This window comes from Rhipicephalus microplus, unplaced genomic scaffold (assembly GCF_043290135.1).
Source record: "Rhipicephalus microplus isolate Deutch F79 unplaced genomic scaffold, USDA_Rmic scaffold_27, whole genome shotgun sequence".
Lineage (NCBI taxonomy): Eukaryota > Metazoa > Arthropoda > Arachnida > Ixodida > Ixodidae > Rhipicephalus > Rhipicephalus microplus.
Window position 1 is genome coordinate 7,321,854 of NW_027464600.1, and position 20,508 is coordinate 7,342,361.

A 20,508-nucleotide genomic window follows, 5' to 3' on the forward strand; every position below is an offset into this window, starting at 1 on the left:
AAAAAAAGGGATTTATATGGCATCTCTTGCGCTCAAATTTAGTACTACAATGCATAAAATATACAAAAACATTGAAAATACCAAGCGAATAACAGAACAAACTAAAGCATGTAAGTGAACAACATCGCTAATTTCGAATCCCAGTCCAGAAAACGAATGCGAATGTCGCAGTCACTTCTAAGAAGCCATCGACCACCACCTTGGTGATTACGAACAACGTTTGCGAAAGAAGTAAGGCACTTCAACTTTGGTATTAGTCATTCAGATATACTTAGAAATCTTTTCTTAGAACTTGCGCAAACTCATATTTGCGGATGCGTATTCACCGAAACCACCGGGCAACATTCGATTTCCCTGGAAAAACTTCGCCACGGTGCCACTTTTGTGCATTACAAAACCGTCCCCAATTACTTTTTGACGATGATTCTTGAAAACCTTCCTTTTATTTCTTTTTTTTTTGTCGGGACAATTTACGTAATAGAGAGAGAGAAGATGAAAAAAAAGGCCCTTTTCTCAGCTTTTTCGTCATGTGTCAAGCCGAAGACGGACCGAGAGACATAGGCTCATAGCCATGTTCTTCGAACTGATTTAGCCGCAAGACTCCCATCCGATGCTAAGAAGTAAACACTTATAAGCGCTTTCTAATCGCGGAGCTCGTCAGTATACCTCTTTTCCCTTCGCTGCATAATTTTCGCCCCTACGCACCTGTCAGCCACATCCTCGCAACTTAGTCTTAATCTCGCACGCTGTCAATAGATGAATGTCTGTTGCAGCTATCACATGTCGTGGACAGAATACATCGCACCTAAAAGCGGCGAATGCAATACTAAGCTTTTTAAGAAAAACGAACATGTGGTTGTCACTAAGAAGTTGTGGACCACGCCAGAGTGCCGGACTGTGACTGTTAGACGCGGCTTTTTTCTCTGTCTCCTTTCTGTCATTTCCGTCTTTGAATATCTCCTATATTGTTCCCATGTGTAGGGTAGCAAACCGCTCTTATCAAACTGGTTCACCATCATTCCTTTTGTTCTATTTTATTTATTCTTTCTTATTGTAGCTTTCTTGAAGGCTTGAGCCTTAGATGACATATTGGCCACAAAAAGCTGTGTGTATGTCCTTGTGACAGCACAAAACACACAAAATTGTGACTTATGACAACCTGTAATGGTGCCACCTCCGCGACGTTGTCTAGAGATGAGCAGTGATATAAGATAATGTAACTCCTTATCACTTCGTTGCTTGCATTGCTTTGTTGTTTTATTGGCCTGCAATTCTTACCTCGATTTCTTCAGTTACTGTACATAGAACTGCGATAGCAATTATATGCACACTTTCGCTAGCCTCTCGCCGTCGCAGTCATGTCTTATATATATATATATATATATATATATATATATATATATATATATATATATAAGGAAAAGAAGTGTATACCTATGGGCTCGTTTTTCCTTGTTTTGACACTATAATAATACAATCTAACAGACAATAATGCCAAGGAAAGTATAGGGGAGGTTATTAGACTGAATTGTAAGGTAAATGTGAAGAAAGAAAAGTGGGTGAAAAGATAACTTGCCGTGGGCAGGAACTGAACCTGCGACCTTCAAATAACGCGTTTGATGCTCTACCACAGAGCTACCATGGCGGCTCTCCTCCCAGCCACTTTGTTGGGTATATATGTGAATTGAAACGTGGGAGTGCCAGTCAGCGCCATCTGTAGCAATGGCGGCGAGTGTGGCACACTCATCTTGAGCCTGTGTGGCGTCACGTAGCACGTGAACTTATTACGAGCTGGCAGCTGACGAATAGTCCCTCGTATACAACCTAAGGCACCAAGTTTGCCAGTACGACACCCTGGTTAATGAATAAGAAAAAGAAGTGTATACTTAAGGGCTCGTTTTTCCGTGTCTTGACACTATAATAATGGAATCTAACACACAATAATGCCAATAAAAGTATAGGGGAGGTTATTAGACCGAATCGTAAGGTAAATATGAAGAAAGAAAAGTGGGTTCAAAGATAACTTGCCGAGGGCAGGAAGCACCTGCGACCTTCGAATAACTCGTTATTAAATCAGTATATATATATATATATATATATATATATATTGAAACGAAGATGCGCAAGCCTACGGGGCGCGGAAGAAGAAGAGTAGTGGAGCGGCACCTGGACTGTGTGGTTAGGTGGAAGCGTTCTAGGCCTGTCTCAGAAGTACGCTGCTATTTCACAACGCCATTTCACCTCATCTGTAAATAAACACAGTCACTCGTAACAGTTTGGTGGAGGTGCTGGGTACATCGATCTGGACAACCAAGCTCTACCGATTTTGCGACGGAGCAGACGCTTGGCAGGCTTGCCACCACAGCTACCAGACATGGAGGACGCGGGAGCAGGCAATAACAACCTCGTTGCTGATGAGCAACACGCTCACCCGCCAGGACAAGATCGCTGCGGCATGCCGGAACGTCAGGCGAGGACCTTTTCGGGGCAGCCGGATGACGGTGTTGACGACTGGCTCAAGCACTACCAAAGAGTGAGTCGCAGCAACCGCTGGAGCACTGCTAAGCAGCTCGAGAATGTGGTGTTTTGTCTCGTCGGCACCGCGTCTCTTTGGTTCGACAACCATGAGAGTGCATTGACCACATGGGACATTTTCGTGGACGAGCTGAAGAGGTGTTTTGGTGACTCAACAGCTAAGGTCAAGCAGGCGGAGCAAACGCTTTCACGCAGAGCTCAGTTACCTGGCGAAACATGCACCACCTACATCGAGGCCGTCTTGAAGCTTTGCGGAATCGTGAGTGCGACCATGTGTGACGAAGATAAGGTAGGTCATTTGCTCAAGGGAATCGCGGAAGACGTATACAATTTCCTTATTACTAAGGAAGACTTACGCACACCTTCCGACCTAAGGAGACACTGCCGAGCGTTTGAAGCGCTAAAGAGGAGGAGAATCCTACCAAAATTTGGACGTCTTGAAAATGTGCCCACGATTGCAAGTGTCAACCTTCCATCGCAGGACGACATCTCTTCTCTTATAAGACGAGTGGTTAAGGAAGAACTTGTTCAACTGCGAGCTGTTGACACCGCTGGTGTCTGCCATCAGTGTGCATTCGACCAACGGCCCCGTGAACCACTGGTACCTCGGATGCGACAGAGCTGCTTTGAGCCTCGCCCAAATTACACCGATCGGTTCGAACGACAGAGTGAACGACCACTCGAAAACCAGGAACGCAGGCAAGCTGCGTCACAGCGATTCACTCCTCGACCACCATCGCCCGGCTTTTATCAACCGACGAGGTTTACTTCGCCGGGGACGACTAGACGCGACACCCGTACTTGCTACAACTGCGGGCTACCTGGACACATCGCTAGGTACTGCTACCGTCGCCAGCAACGAGCTCCACGATTCAACGTGTACACGCCCTATGTACCTGCTGGCGAATCTCGACCATTTCAGGGCTCTTTCCAACAGCAACACGCAGCACGTGCTGACTCGCCTTGCTCCGACCGCAGCGTTACCCCACCACCCGCACGCCAACAGCGATCCCCGTCTCCGCGTCGCCGCTCGGGGACGCCACCACCACTGGGAAACTAACTGGTGCGACCAAAGGGGGCGAGGCCGCAAAATCATCTTCCGTAAGACCCCCTTGTGTTGTGATGGTTGAGAACAAAGTGAGTGTTTTTGTAGACAATGTGAGTACTGTTGCACTAGTTGATACTGGTGCTGCCGTTTCCATAATGAGCATGTCTTTTAAAAATCGCCTTGGGACGAAAGTAATGTTTGCTTGGAATCGGAGTGCTACGTTCCGCGGCGTAAGGGGAGAAACGTTGAGCCCGGTTGGAGTTTGTTCTGTTTTACTTTCTGTAGGAAATCAAACGTTTCGAGCTGAACTAACGGTGCTTGCACGAGCAACCCACGACGTCATTCTAGGTATAGATTTTTTGCGGGAATGTGGTGCAACTCTAGATTGTGGTAGTGGTGGGATTATTTTTCGTCCCGTGTTGCTGTCTCCATTGACGAAAGATACCGTTGATGACTGCTTGGAAGTGTTTTCTGTGTGTGAATACGTCCGCTTGGCCCCACATACCGCAATGTTTGTGCGTGTAAACTCTTCGCGTTCTTGTGCGGGTTCTTACTACGGTTTAGCCGAGCCGAACTTCAGTAACGCACTTAAGAAAAACGTTATTGTGCCTCGTTGCCTCGTGCTTATCGTCGATGTTGTGCCGATTTGTGGACTGTGAACGTTTCCGCGCAGCCCATATATCTGCCTGCAGGACTTAAATTGGCAAGCCTTCAAGAGCAAAGTACTCTTACCATACGGTCACTCCAACTGTCGGTGGATGTAAAGAAATCCCACGCCAACTCGTACCCCGACTATTCTGCCAGCATTGACCGTATGATTAACAAGTCACTTCCATCAACTGAACGGTCGCTGCTGCAGGAGGTGATCGCACGCTACGCCTCAGTCTTTGACTTTGCCCAAGACGAGACGTCTACCGTTACGCCACCGTCTTCACGTACGCAACACCGCATCTATACAGGCCAAGCACCGCCAATACGCCAGAAGCCCTATCGCGTATCGCCTTCTGAAAGTAAAGTCATGGCTGAGCAATTTGAAGACATGCTAAAGAAGGGCGTCATACAAGAATCGTTTAGTCCATGGGCAGCTCCTGTCATTCTAGTGAGGAAAAAGGATAATTCATGGAGATTCTGCGTAGACTATCGTCGCCTAAATGCCATCACAAAAAAAAGACGTCTACCCTTTGCCACGTATAGATGACGCCGTGGACTGCCTGCATTCTGCCTCCTATTTTTCTTCTGTTAACTTGTGTTCTGGGTATTGGCAAATTCCTATGCATCCCGCAGATAAAGAGAAGACGGCCTTCGTAACACCAGACGGTCTCTTTGAGTTCAACGGTATGCCCTTTGGTTTGTGCAATGCTCCAGCGACATTCGAGAGATTTATGGATACAGTACTCCGTGGACTAAAATGGGAAATTTGCATGTGCTATTTCGATGACGTGATTATCTACGGCAAGACTTTTCAAGAGAATAACCACCGCTTGTCGCTTGTGTTTGAATGCTTACGCGAAGCTGGCCTTGTTTTAAACTCAAAGAAGTGTCATTTTGGAGAACGTCAAGCCCTCGTATTAGGCTTTCTCGTGGATAAAGAAGGCGTGCGACCAGACCCACAGAAGACCGCAGTGGTTCGCAACTTTGAACCACCACGAACAGTGAAGGACCTGCGAAGTTTTCTGGGTCTGTGCTCATATTTCCGCCGATTTATTAAGAACTTCGCACAACTTACCTCACCACTGACGTCCCTTCTTCATAAAGACACACCGTACTTGTGGGATGATATATGTGAGGCTGCATTTCAACAGCTAAAGTTTTTATTGACTTCAGGACCCATCCTAAAGCATTTTGATCCTGATGCTTTGACTGAAATTCATACTGATTCTAGTGGGCTAGGTGTTGGTGCTGTGCTGGTCCAACTCTGCAACAGCCGCCAGCACGTCGTAGCATATGCCAGTCGGACACTGACCCGAGCAGAGACGAACTACACCGTCACCGAGCTCGAGTGCTTAGCAGTCGTCTTCGCCATTCAGAAGTTCCGACCGTCTCTACATGGCCGCGAGTTCACAATAGTGACCGATCACCACTCACTATGCTGGCTTATGGGACTTCGTGACCCGTCTGGCCGGCTGGCTCGTTGGGCGTTGCGCCTCCAAGAGTACAGCTTTTCTGTTACCTATAAGAGCGGACGATGTAACACAGATGCCGACTGCTTATCCCGCCTTCCTTCAGTACACACCAATGCTGACAACAATGACATTGATGACTATTTAGTTTCTGTCTCGTCCGACTTCCCAGATACCAGCAGCTTCAAACGTGAGCAGCAGCGTGACCCTACCCTGAAACCCTTGCTCGAAGCTGCACATAACTCCGTCGACAAGCACTTTAAAATTTCAAATGGCTTGCTGTATAAATGAAACTATTCAGCCGATGGCCTCCCCTTGCTTCTGGTGGTGCCGCAAAGCCTGCGCCAGGTCGTCCTTCGTTCTGCGCACGATGACATAACATCCGGTCATCTCGGCTTCACACGTACGCTACATCGACTACGTGAGAGGTTCTACTGGCCGAAAATGTGGAAGACCACAAAACAGTACGTCACCAGCTGCGCTATATGTAAGCGCTACAAGCGGTCCACCAATGCCCCGGCAGGTTATTTGAAGCCCATCCCTCCACCGACATCCCCTTTTGAAAAAGTCGGCATCGATTTGCTCGGACCCCTTCCTAAGACCCCATCGGGCCACCGATATGTTATAGTGTGCATGGATTATTTAACGCATTATACGGAGACGGAAGCACTGACATCGGCCACAGCAGCCGCTGTTTCTTCTTTTCTGTTACAACGGGTCATACTGCGTCACGGTGCTCAGCGGGTTGTCATCAGTGACCGTGGACGACAATTTATGGCCGATGTGGTTGAAGAAATTTTGCGCCTCTGTGGCTCCTCTTATCGCCACTCCACCCCTTACCATCCGCAAACTAACGGTCTCACTGAGAGAACAAATCGAACTCTCACGAATATGCTATCGATATACGTTGATGCTGACCACAAGAACTGGGACGCCGTCTTACCGTTCGTTACTTACGTGTATAACACCGCCAAGCATGAAGTTACTGGACATTCGCCCTTCTTTCTGCTTTACGCACGAAATCCACAGAGTTTTCTGGACACTCTATTACCTTTCTCGCATCAGGAAGATCTGTCCATCACTCAGACGTTGTGTCGCGCTGAAGAAGCACGTCAACTAGCGGGCCTTCGAACATTGTCTTCGCAAGAACACAGCAAGAGTCGCTACGATGCCAAGCATATCCCCGTAGAGTTTTCTCCTGGTGACTACGTGTGGCTGTGGACTCCTGTCCGTAAAAAAGGATTGTACCGGAAGTTTCTAGCAAACTATTCCGGCCCATTCGTGATAGTCACTCGTCTCAGTGACGTGAATTACGTTGTCGCCCGAGTCACAGCCAATAACCGGCGTTCGCGCACTACGCAAATTGTTCCCGTAGCCCGCCTCAAGCAGTACCATCATAGGCCTGTTTAACTCGCTCGGCGAGCTTCGTCTGCCGCCGGGGGAAATGAAACGAAGATGCGCAAGCCTACGGGGCGCGGAAGAAGAAGAAGAGTAGTGGAGCGGCACCTGGACTGTGTGGTTAGGTGGAAGCGTTCTAGGCCTGTCTCAGAAGTACGCTGCTATTTCACAACGCCATTTCACCTCATCTGTAAATAAACACAGTCACTCGTAACAATATATATATATATATATATGCAGGCATGGTGGTTGAGGGGCCGTAGCGTTGCAAAGTAGTCAAGTAGATCCTCCGTCACAACGTGGTTTATTTCGACGTTTCGGCCTAGAGTCTGGCCTTCAGAATGTGACCGTAGCCTTTGATTTGAACGTCTGGTGGTAGCGGTGCTCTAACGTCGGAACACACACACACACACACACACACACACACACACACACACACACACACACACACACACACACACACACGCACACGTGCACGCGCACGCGCACGCGCACACGCACACACACACACACACACACACACACACACACACACACACACACGCATTATATATCAGCAGATGAAGCGAAAGAGCAAACGAAAAACGATGCTTTATTGACAACGTTACGGCCGGGGCCCGGCCTTCATCAGGGCATGCCCTGACGAAGCCGGCCGTAACGTTGGCAACAAAGCATCGTTTTTCGTTTGCTCCTTCGCTTCATCTGGTGACTTTTAACTCGACCGAATCCAGGAAGACGTTTAAAATATATATATATATATATATATATATATATATATATATATATATATATATATATATATATATATATATATATATCCTGATGAAGGCCAGACTCTAGGCCGAAACGTCGAAATAAACCACGTTGTGACCGCTCACGGAGGATCTACTGGACTATATGCAACGCTACGGCCACTCAACCACCATGCCTGCCTATATATATATATATATATATATATATATATATATATATATATATATATATGCACAACCAATATATTCTTGCTTTCGCCAAGCGTCAGAATACGTAGCTAGCTCTAGTTATCTTAGTTCTTATAGTTGTAGTTAGTTGCCGCAGTTTTCGTATGTAGGGAGTGGTATATGCGTTCTTGTGACAGTGTGTACTTCCGAGGCTCATATCCAAGTTGAGAAAGAAGCCTAGAGCACAATTGCCACGGGTTCAATACCACAGTATGAGATAAGTGCCCGCCGATCACACAGCTACTCCGTGATCACATATCGAGTACTCAGTGGTAAGAGCTTGCACGGTGGTCATAATTTTCGTTCGTTTTTTTTCCTCGCAATGTGAAAGCACATAATATAGAAAGAGGCATTAAAAAAGAAAGAAAAAAGAATGTTACCGTAGTCTTTGATTTGAACGTCTGGTGGTAGCAGAGCTCTAATGTCGGCGTTCACATATGGCCTGGTGCATTGGTTAACGTGATGTCTCGTGGCAATGCCGAGGTAGATCTCAGAGACCATGCAGAGAGACGCGAGTCGTTGAGATACGCTCCGCCAAGTGTCGCACCGATCCCAACGGCGCATAATAAATTCACCTGCTATTTAAACACTCTGATTTCATTACTAATAATGAACTATTAGGACAAATATTAGTTTATTTTTTCTAAAGTGTACTTGCTGTCCAGTATAACATATATCGGAGCACGAATTTGTTTTCTGGTCTTTTTGTACTATGTGAGCACTTCTAATGTGAGTACTGACTGCCGTAGAATTCGTTCCTTTTTCATTGTTTTGCATATCTTATGATTGCCATTTGTTCGCAGAATATTATTTCATGTATTTTTTCTTCTATGCGATTTGGAGTGCTATTCAATACTTCGAGCTTGTATTGCGTTACTGTACTGTATATTCTTGCCCCAATCTTGCCTAAGTGCATTATAGAAGGTGGGCAGTACGCAACAATATAAATAAAAAAAGTATCCATCATAACCTTTAACTTGATGCTGAACGTTAATTTCTGTGACTTTTATTGTTTAAAATACTTTCTTCTGAATATTTGGTGTGAACTTGACCAAAAGTGCATGAAAGCAAAATTATCTAGTTGCTCCTGCCACTGCGCCAAGATATCAACAACTTAAGCGAGAACAAGCTAAAAATATTTGGGATATACTTTTTCATTCATTCCATTTCTTTTGTTTCACGTCGATAAAGGGTGAAAGGCTGACAGCAAGACAGCGAGACTCCTATATCTTGATCTGGACGAAAGAATAAGAATGAAACTGCGAATAAGCGAGAGGCGACCGATCTGAGGCGACTGATCATTTAGAACAATTAGGCACTACCATCGTCTCTATGAGCTCTACTTGACTTAAATAAGTGGATAAAGTGGAAGCGACTTTTTTTTCCCTTTAGTTACATATATATTTTGCAGTACTTGTTATAGTTCACTCATCTGATGTTTTAACGCTAGCCGAAGCAGTCGAGGCACCCTTTGACATCTGAGAGTCACAATCGAGAGAAAACGATGATGCATGGATGCTCTCTCTGTAGAGAAAATAACAGAACTTCGAACGTAAAGATACTATAGTGGTGGCGTTTCATGACTAAATAAAAATTAAACAAAGGCAAGCGTTAGAGGACTTGTGGCACTCGTTGAGAAACTTTTAAATTCTCGGGGGAAGTTGTGCGCTTATTGACGGCCAGTGTTTCGTGCTTCTTATATCTTTCGTTGTTCTATAGATGTTGATTGGGCTTTACCAGATGAAGTTGGCGTCTTTTATTTTCATATTTTGCCGTCCGTTCTCGATAAAACTCGGGATCGACATATATTACGCATATTTCATCGTATATACACATTAGCTGGCTTCAGCCTGTCTAAACCTACAGAGCAGTCAACGAAGTTATCGATTCCAGCCTAGCGCACCATATGCAAGAAATTGTTTTTGTAGGCCTAAACTTGGAGCGACAATATGACGAAGTAGTTGGAAATAGAAGCTGTCGCCGACAGCAGTCTTTTTGTCTCTCTTGTTTTCTTGTTCTTTTTTTAGTATACCACCCAGTTTTTTTCTCCGGCACTCGTATTATTTTGTGCATTTCATCTTCGTCTTCTGAACCACTCTGTTGACTGCATGCCTTTTCTCATCAGGTTGGTTGTGTTCAGTTCACATTTCTGTTTACGTTCACTGTACGTTTGACACAGCACACTCTGTTGGTTGGTCATCTATATTGTAAAAAGTATTTAGCCCCATCTTCTGCCTTATACACACCTGTATGCACGGCAGACAAGCGCAGGTATGGCGAGTTTAGAGCAAGAGTCTAAAGCTCGCCTCAACTAGCCGGCCCCAGTACAGAATTTAGTCACAAAAGGGCAGGGACAAGAAAGAGAGAGAGGGGGGGGGCATGAGCAAATCTTCATCTAACGCTGCTTTTATCAATACTGATCTTCAAGATGACTTAAATAAAGACGCCTATAGCGAAATATAGAGATTTTGTTGTGTGGGTATCTTTCAACATATGATGACCACATGGGGAGCCTCGCAGAAAAAAAGAACACCATTCGAGACCTGTCCAGTGTCCGCAGCTCACCCCAACAAAGCTTTAGGGTAAAGTGGGGTAAAATGAGACATGGGGCAACGCGAGATTTTGATTTTACCGGTCTCTGTACCTAGTACAACAACTACTTTTGTTTGCTTTTTTTCCCAGAGATAAGTACCGGTTCTTGTTTACCTTTTTATGTGCCAACGTGTTCGCGCTGGAAAAATTATGGTGCTGGTGTCAGTGTGTTCGTGATGTGTCAACAAGCTGCCAAATACTGCTCGACCAAACTTTCGGATACGTGCATATAATAAAATGAAATGAGTCTTTATTTCAGAAATGTATAAATAAAAACATGGCTGTGGAGAAGGAAAAAAAAGCTGCTCAGTAGCGGCTTGATGAAGCTCTCTTCTCTCGTACACATCTGTAGAGCAGAATACATGGTGCACAAATAGCACGTACATGAAATAAAGTAGAGGAAACAAGTGAGCAAAACACGGTGTACCATAAAACTGAACAATTATACAAGTGCACTTGTATTATTGCTTGTAAAGAACTCGTGCGTCAGTACAGCAACGTAAATACTTATTGTGTTACTTTAAACTACAAGCCCCGCCACGGGGGTCTAGTGGATAAGGTACTCGGCTGCTGACCCACAGATCATGGGATCGAATCCCGGCTGGGGTGGCTGTATTTTCGATGGAGGCGAAAATGCTGTAGGCCTGTGTGCTCAGATTTGGGTGCACGTTAAAGAACCTCAAGTAGTCGAAATTTCCGAAACCCTCCACTATACAAGGTCTCTCATTATTGTATGGTGGTCTTGGGACGTTAAACCCCACACATCAATCCATTACATTAAACTACAAGCTACATAATACCCAAAGTTTAGATTTTTGGTGCTCGGAGACAAAGCGGAATTTTGTTTTTAAATTCTGGCGTGTGAGAGGGGCGAAACGCCACAAAAAGACATCTAATTACCTTATAGAGAGTCTTCTCAATTGAACAAATAACGCACACTCATTAAAAAGTCTCTTACAGGCTTTCTGGTGTTCAACATATGTCACCAGATCAACAACGTTGTCGATTGACGAATGGCCGTGCCTGAATCCGGTCATGGATACTGGATAGATTCCGTAGTGCTCTAAATACTACTCCATTCGTGTTAGAATCATTCGTTCCATTGTTTTTCCTACACAACAGGCAAGCGCAATAGGATGGCATGAGGCAATATACAAAAGAGATTTACCAGCCTTTAGAAGTGGAATGAGGCGACTTGACTTCCACGCTTGGGGAACCGTACCAGTCTGCCAGGAGTCGTTGTATAGGCGTAAGAGTGCCTTCCGAGCTTTGTCTCCAAGATTACAAAGGGCACGATAGGTAATGCCGTCAGGACCGGGTGCTGAAGAACGTCTGCACAGAGCCAGTGCCGCCTCTAGCTCATCCATAGAAAACTGGCATTCCATACGGGGATCACGTGAGGGCGGTGGGTTGTCATGTGTTTCCATTCTTGATTCCGTGAAATTGGAATCAGCGGCAATTCTTCTACAGAATTCAGCGACGTCAATCTCTCTGCATTGTAGGTGAAGTGCCAGAGATGTAAACGGCTGTTGCTGACCAAAGGTTGTGCTAAGAACCCGGACAGTTCGCCATATTAGTGATAGGGGCTTTTGCGGGTACAACGATTCGCAGAAGGATGTCCAACGTCGCCAAGCCAGTTTATTCATGTGCCGCTGTGTTTTGTTTTGAATGCGTCTAGCCAGCCTCAAATCATCCACACACTTTGTCCATCGGTACCTACGTTCTGCACGACGACGTATCGTGCGAAATTTCTCAAGCTCGATGTCAAAACTGGTGCGCTTGTAACTAGTCAAAAGTGAATGCGTGGTATTCTGCAGAACATCCTTTATCGAGTCCTCTAGGTTATACGATGAGCCGTCAGTACAACAGTCTTCCGTTAACAGTATGAATTTCGGCCAATCGGTGTATTTGAGGTCTCTTGAGGACTTGGAGCTGGCGAAACCTTCTATCCACAGGTAAGTTGAAATATTGTCGCTGCCCCGCGTTTCCAGATCCGAAAACCAGTGCATTTTTTGGTAAGTGAGTTAGAAACTAATGTAAGGTCCAAGCAGCTGCTATAGGCTGATTCGCGTAAATATGTAGAGCTTCCATCATTACAAACGCAGAGTTCATACTCCGAGGCTGAGGACACCAATATTCTTTCTCTAGAGTTGACCATGGAGCTTCCTCATAGGAAATGGTGGCCATTAAAGTCGCCAGTGATGACCCAAGGGCTTGGTGTCGATGTCAAAATGCCGTGTAAACACTCGTAGTCAAGGCGGCTTGTTGGAGGTAAGTAAGCTCCGATAATCGTGAAAGTAACCTTATCCTTCTTCACGGTAAGGCACACGTATTGATTCTCTTTATCAGGCGAGACTGTGTGGTGAGTGTAGGTGAGGTCACGGTGCATGAATACAATAACCTTGCTCCAGTCTCCGTGAGTTGAGGACATAAAACCCTCATATCCTGACAGTGTGATTGAAGCAGACAGGTTAGATTCGCAAATCACAATAAGGGAAACGGTTGACAAATACAAACTATCTAAAGTAAGTCATGCGCGACCTAAGTACGTCCTCTGGCGTTTCACTGAAAGACAGATGCATTCTTGACTTCCAGTCAAAAAGACGGTGCCTCGCTGGCCGTGGTTTTCCCCTAGAGCTACAAGCACCGGACTCAGGGTGTGCAGCACTCGCAGTGTGGTCTGCGCAGACGAAGTCTTGATGTTGCTCAGTAGGACACGCATGGCACTCATCAGTGATTGCAGCAAGCTTATCACTTGATCTCCATTCGTCGCATCACTGGTTCGAGAGGTCATCGAGGTCGGCGGGATTTGATGCAACTCCAAAGTAGGTTGACTTCGTGGAAGTGAGGGCCACTGTTCGGAAGGTGCGAGTGAGGTGTCTTCCTCACTCGCACCTTGAGGTGTCTTCTGCTACAGTTGGCACACCGGAGTCATTTGGCCTTACGGCACTCTTTTGACGTCTGCCCCTTAATTGTGCAACGGAAGCATCTGTTTGCACGGTTCAGCACCTCCCTGTTGTCAGCTGCCGACATCTCTGCGTTGCAGTTATTGGTATCGTGGCACTCTGACGAACAAAACCGACAACCTTTTCATTCCTTGGTCATGTATGCAATGCCTCAGGAGAAGATATTTTTGCTGCTTTAAAGGTGCTTTTATGGCTTTCTATAGACAATTCTGCACTGGTGACCCTTGGTACTTTGACCCGCTGTATATCCTCCCGCGCTTCAACCTCAATTATCAGGAAATGCACAAATGCCTCCGGATCACTGCCTCGTGTCGTAACATCTACTGTTCGGCAGCATTCTAGCTGAAGGTTCGCAGGCACCACTTTTTTTAAAATGGTCAGACGTAAGGCTCCATACGTGTTGAAATCTACGCCGAGATAAGTGAGGCTTCTTATACTCACTCATCTTCACTTCGTCAACAAGGCCTCTGAGTTGGCTGAGGTTCCACGAGTCACGCACTGATCTGATGTTGAGCAATCTGAACATGTGGTCATCGATGATTACTTCCTTTCGACCGAACCTTTCCTTCAGCATTAAGAGTGCAACTTCATTGATTCCTTCAGACAAATCGAGACCTGCGACAGCGGCAGGGGCTTTTCCTGTCAGGTAACTGTTCAGGTATGCTTGAATTTGTCAACGTTGGAGAGGTGGTTGTTAGAGGTTATTGTCGAGTGGAACTGACTCCGAAAACCTTGCTATTGTCCAAGCTCACCGTGGAACTTTGCTATTTCTAATTTTGGCAGCTTTACGGGGGGGGGGGGGGTTCACTTGCGGGGTGTTATAGCTGGATTCCCTATGATCTGCGGACGTTGAGGTGCGATGTAGCGAAGCGGTCAATGGTGTGGTGTTAGTGCAGCTAAGCTCACGTAGCATGCGCTGTACTTTGGTCCTTGCTACACTTATTCTTTCTTCGTAGTTCTCGGAGTATGCAATTTCCTCTTCTAATGCATCATATTCTATGCCTTTCTCAGTTTCCCGATCTAGTTCTTTGAGTGAATCTTCTTTAGGAGTGAGAAGGTTGATCCTTTGTTCAAGCTTACCCTGTGATGCGTCGTCCTCCGTGGTGGCGATGTCGTTGAGAAGCTCTGTAGCCGACATTCGAACCATGGCCCTTTTGCGCTTTGTTCTACTGAAGTCCATCTTGTCTGGGTCTTTATTCGCGGGTTTCAGCAGTAAAAAATGTTGTAGCGGAATAGCAGGGAGGTAGAAAACTTTCTTTAAAGGACGAAGACCGAGAGTCAAGGCATCACTTCAGTACGAATGCATCGCGAAGCCTCGTTTATTTTACAGTATGTACACCAGTCTCGTAGAGAGAGAAGGGGAAAGCAAAAAAAACATGCAGAGAAACACAGGTATACATATTGTCAAAAAAGTTTTCTCTGCGCGCCGCACGTGCAACGTTGTCCAGCAACCCAGGTAGCTAACGCAGGTGGTCCCTGCGGCCTTAAGCCTTTCTTCCACGGTAGTCATGTAGCTCGTAAAGGCGCGCCGACATCGAGGACGCGCTCCCCTCTTTCTGGACCACTTGTCTTCTTTGAAGAGTGCCGCTCCTTCCCGGAAACGCGTCTTCTCCAAGTTGCCCATTTTGTGCCGTTTCGTCGAGGGTCGATCGCGGGTCGTTCAATTAGTTCCTCAGAAGCGGCGGTTTCGTTTCCATTTTGCGACAAATACAACACTTTCTGCTTGAATAGACCGCTGCAAGTTTTGAGCTTGTCTGCCATCCTTGGCTCGACATAGGAATTCGCAGCTATCGCATTCCTGCTTCGCCCTTGCGCTGAAACTGTGACTTTTTTATGTGCTTCTTCATTCAATCTATGCTCAAATTTCACAATATGCTGTGTCCAGGTATATTTCGATAAGTTCAGCTACCGCAATGGTAAAACCATGATTATGGACGTTAGTAGGTGAAACAGAGGTGTAACACTCTCGGCGTCCACGTGATGCGTCCAGGTCAAACGGCACTGATAGCCGCCGAAAAACAATAGACATCGTTCAAGCTGTGATATATCAGTGCACAATAACTGCTTAACTACCTCTCTGGAGACACGTTTTCATTTCGTTTCATAGCAATAACTATGGCAGGAGTATCAGCCATGTTTCTTTTTCCTTTAGGAACGAAGCTCCTTAGGGTTTAGGCTTATCTGCCGTAGCCGTCCTAGCCACACGCTAGTACACGGAGTGCTCACTAGATGGCTCTGCGGCCCTCGCTCCAACCACTAGCTCGTTCACGCGGTAGCAATTCGAGAGCGGTAGGCTCGAGTTCATGAATGACGTGCTCCACCGAAACCTGATTTTCATGCGGGGCATACTCAACAAGGTTCGTGCCAGTACTGCACCCCGCAACAGGGTGCAATAGTGGCATGAACGCCGCAACAAACTATTTGCAGTGATTCTCCAGCTGGGCAAACCGCACGCGTTCCTCACGCTTTTTGCCGTGGAAGTACATTTGGAAATGCCCCTCGAAACTTCAGAACAGCTGCCATTGAGATTTTCAGTTTACCGTTGGACCTCCGAAGCTTCGCCCACTCATCATCATTCACACTGTGTATATGCTGTGATTTCTTCATTCTTCTCCACGTTATCAATCATTCCCACTTTCCGCCACCTTACCTGTAGGGTTGCCAACTTACCTGTCTTCGTTCTTTGTTTTTGTCTTGTCTTTCCTTGCGAAATTGTAATTTCATTGGCATAGTCACCCTTGCGTGGCCGGGGAGGGTCATTTAGATGAGGCCAGTGGTAGGGGCTGGTGCCCGCATTTCCTCCGAGGTCGCATCAATGATTTCTTCTGACTGTAGTTAATAGATCCTCTAATGTTCCCTCATGAATCGGGTGGTCGGACATAACGCTCCGCCGGGCCGAGTGTTGCTGCAGCATGTACGTGTAGCATGGGATTGTCCCACAAGAAACTGAAAAGGAGACACCGTGGGAGGTGATGCTAACAGATTTTTGTTGTCCCAGCTATATTTTGTGTCTATAATAATAACCCTCGTCTATTTGAACGGCGACTCCGTTTAACCAGAGACACATCTCCTTTCCCCATTTTTTTTTACAATGCCAGCACTGTCACCTTTCTCCTGCTGTTGGTTTCTCTATCAAATCCTTGAATGAGCTGTCCTACTTTTGTCATGTTTTCAATTACACAGTGACATGGTTGCTTTAAATATAATTAGCGGCTGACATCAGTGAATTTTGCTTTACAAAAAACAACAACCGTTTTTGAGGAAACATACTCGTGCTGCGATTAGACTTGTCTACCATAAGAGTTTTTTAAAACTTTGGCGACTTTGAGCGCATCAACTTATCTATCTATCTATCTATCTATCTATCTATCTATCTATCTATCTATCTATCTATCTATCTATCTATCTATCTATCTATCTATCTATCTATCTATCTATCTATCTATCTATCTATCTATCTAGCCGCTTACGACTTTTAGCTCTCCTGGCCGTTTCATTAATGGTATCAATATCAAAAGTGGTATGGCATAATATGACTATGACGAGCAAAAGCGACTAGTCATAACATGAAAATCAAGATATGCATGTCATGAATGTCATGATTTACGTGACATGGTCTTGTTGCTCTTGCGGTAGTTTTGTTCACATGACATGTTGCAAAACTGGTATTGTATGACAAGACTGCATGACGGATACAAGCGACAGGCCCTAACATGAAAATCATAATATGCATGTCATGTAACAACATAACTACATGCCACACTCATGATGCGCTCGCGGCCATTTCACTATAGTTTCGCATATACCGAATTTGGTGTTACGGGACGTGAACAGATGACAAAGGCATGTGACTGATGGAAACATGATAATCATCAGGTGCGTGTCATGTAACAACATGACTACATGCCATGCTCATGATGCGCTCACGGCAGGTTCGCTAGCTTCACAATACCAAGTTTGGGATTACGGGACGTGAATGGATGACTAAAATATGTGACTGGTGCAAACATTATAATAGTGAGATGCGTGTCATATCACAACATGACTACATGCTACGCTTATGGTTCGCTCGCGGCCGTTTCACTAGCTTGACATGTAACGAATTCCATACTACGTGACGCGAACGGACGACATAGGTAAATGACACGTCCAAACAGGATAATCATGACATGCGTGTCATGTAACAACATGCCTGTATGCCACGCTCATATTGCGCTCGCGGCCGTTTCGCCAGCTTCACATATACCAAATATGGTACGACGTCACGCCAGTGATGCCACGCAAGGCGCCGTTGTGACACCCACCACGCTGTGTTGCTTTGATGCATGCGCGTTTGAGCGCGCTCGACGTCCCTCTGTCGCAAAGAGAGGCAGACGCGGTGTTGTCCGGCCAACGTCGTCGGCGCGAAAGGTAGCATGTCGAGAGAGAGAGTAAAACTTTATTGAAGGGGAAAGGGAGAGGGGCGTTTTAGAGCCTTTATGGTTGGGGCCCTACGTCCAGGGCTCCACTGGCCTTAGCCGCCCGCCGGACTTGATCCAGTAGTGCGAGCTGCACTCCTGGGTCCGAGCTAGCGAGGTGTGCCTCCCACTGCTCCATACTAGGTGTTAAAGGTTCGCCGAGAAAATTGGTTATGTCACTTGGTTTACGATCGCACCCCCACGATATGTGGTAGAGAGTCGGTCTTCCGCCGCACCACGGACATACAGCCGGGTAAAGAGTTGGATGTATCGCGTGTAACTTCAGTAGGTGCGGAAATACATCCGTTTGAATTTTTCTAAGGTCAGTGGCCTCTTCCCCATTAAGGGATCTGTGAGGTGTTCCACATTTTTGACGCGTGAAGCGCTGGTGAGCTAGAATCTCCCTAGGTAAAATTGGCATGGTCAATGAAAGAGATGGATTCTCCGCTCGGTTACAAAACGCACGAGCTAGAGCGTCCGCCCTTTCATTGCCTTCGAGACCTGCGTGTCCCGGGCACCAGATCAAGCGATGGTGGTGAGTGAGTTTGGATCCTAGCAACCTCAGCCCCATTGCTGGAAGGCGGCCCCTTAAAAAGAGCCGGCAGGCTTCCTGGGAGTCGGATAAAATAACTGATGGCTCCCCCCTACGCTCCTGAAACCTTAAGGCTAAGGCTATGGCCATCGTCTCCGCCTTTGTAGCCGAGGTCGTGCGTACGGAGGCACTCGTTAGCAGCGTCATGTTGTTGTCGACAACAGTAATTATGTGTCTCTGCCAATCGAAACTGGCCGCATCGACGTACGCGACATTTGAAGCTGAGCCGAATTGCTTTCGAAGCCAGTTTACCCTCGCAGTACGTCGCTCAGCGTGAAAGTCGTGATGCATATTTTTGGGCACCGGTGCGATTGAGATTCGCCTGCGGACCTCTTGGGCTACGTCGACCAGCTCCTCATCAATGTGCTGTGGGTGGGGCGAAATTCCTATTCTAGTGAGTATCGCCCTGCCTGCTGAAGTTTCACTTAGACGATTCCTCTGAGACATGAGGACTGCGGCACTGAGCTCAGCATAAGTGTTATGTATACCGAGAGCTAGGAGCCGCTCGGTCGGTGTGCTGGTGGGTAGACCAAGTGCTGCCTTAAAAGCGCTTCTAATGAGCACATCCACCTGGCTCTCCTCACTTCTGTCGAGTGAGTGGTACGGTAGGCCATACGTCACTCTGCTCAAAACTAAGGCCTGGACAAGCCGGAGAGTATCCTTTTCTTTCATGCCTTTTTTATGATAAGTGATGCGACGGATCATTCTAGCTATCTGTTTAACCGTAGTCTTTAAGGTGGTTATCGTGTGACTGGCTTTGCCATTGCTTTGGACCCAGAAGCCAAGTATACGGGCCTGAGTAACCTCGGCTATGGCATGGCCGTCTACCTGTAAGTTTATGGCACCGTTACTTTTGTAATACTTACTGTGTATTCTTATGAGTTCAGATTTTTCAGGCGCACAGCTCAGCCCACTATTTCTTGCGAACTCTGCCACAGCTGTCGCAGCAGCCTGGAGGGTCTGCTCTTTCAGCGCCAGTGAACCCTTCGTAGCCCAGAGTGTGATGTCGTCCGCATACAATGTATATCCAAGGTGCGGGATTGCTTCGAGCTCGTGAGCAAGTCTGCGCATAGCTATGTTAAAGAGCAAGGGGGAGATGACTGCCCCTTGCGGTGTGCCTTTATTTGGCATCGAGAACGGCACCGACCTCGTGTCGCCTATCCCAATAGTTGCCGTCCGCCCAGAGAGGAAGGATTTAATGTAGTTAAATGTACGCTTTCCGCAGCCGATTGTGTTGAGTTCAGAGAGAATGGCCTCGTGCGAAACATTATCAAAGGCCCCTTTGAGGTCGAGGGCCAAGACCAAATGTTCGCCTCCCCTGGGTACGCAACTCATGACCTCTTCTTTTAAAAGGAGGAAGGCATCCTGGGTTGAGAGTCCGGAGCGAAAACCAATCATGGTAGCGGGAAACAGATTTTCTTTTTCAATGTAATTTTGAAGCCGTGTCTGTACTACTCGCTCGTAGAGCTTGCCCATGCACGAAGTAAGCGAAATGGGCCGCAGGGCTCCGAGCGATGGTGCTTTACCGGGCTTTGGTATAGTTATTATTTTGGCTTCCTTCCACTCCGGAGGAACGTGACCTTGGGACCAGCAGTGGTCGTTAAGAAATTGCGTTATCTGCTCAAGAACCTCAGTGCTGAGGTTTCTTATCATAGCGTTTGTTATACCATCCGACCCCGGCGCAGAGTTCCGATTGGCTGCCTGGGCTGCCGCGAAAACCTCTTCTTTCGTGATTGCGGCGTCTAATGTGGCATTCTCGCTGCCGATGTACTCTAATGTACATGGCGGAACCACATCAGTACCGATATAACGGTCTTTAA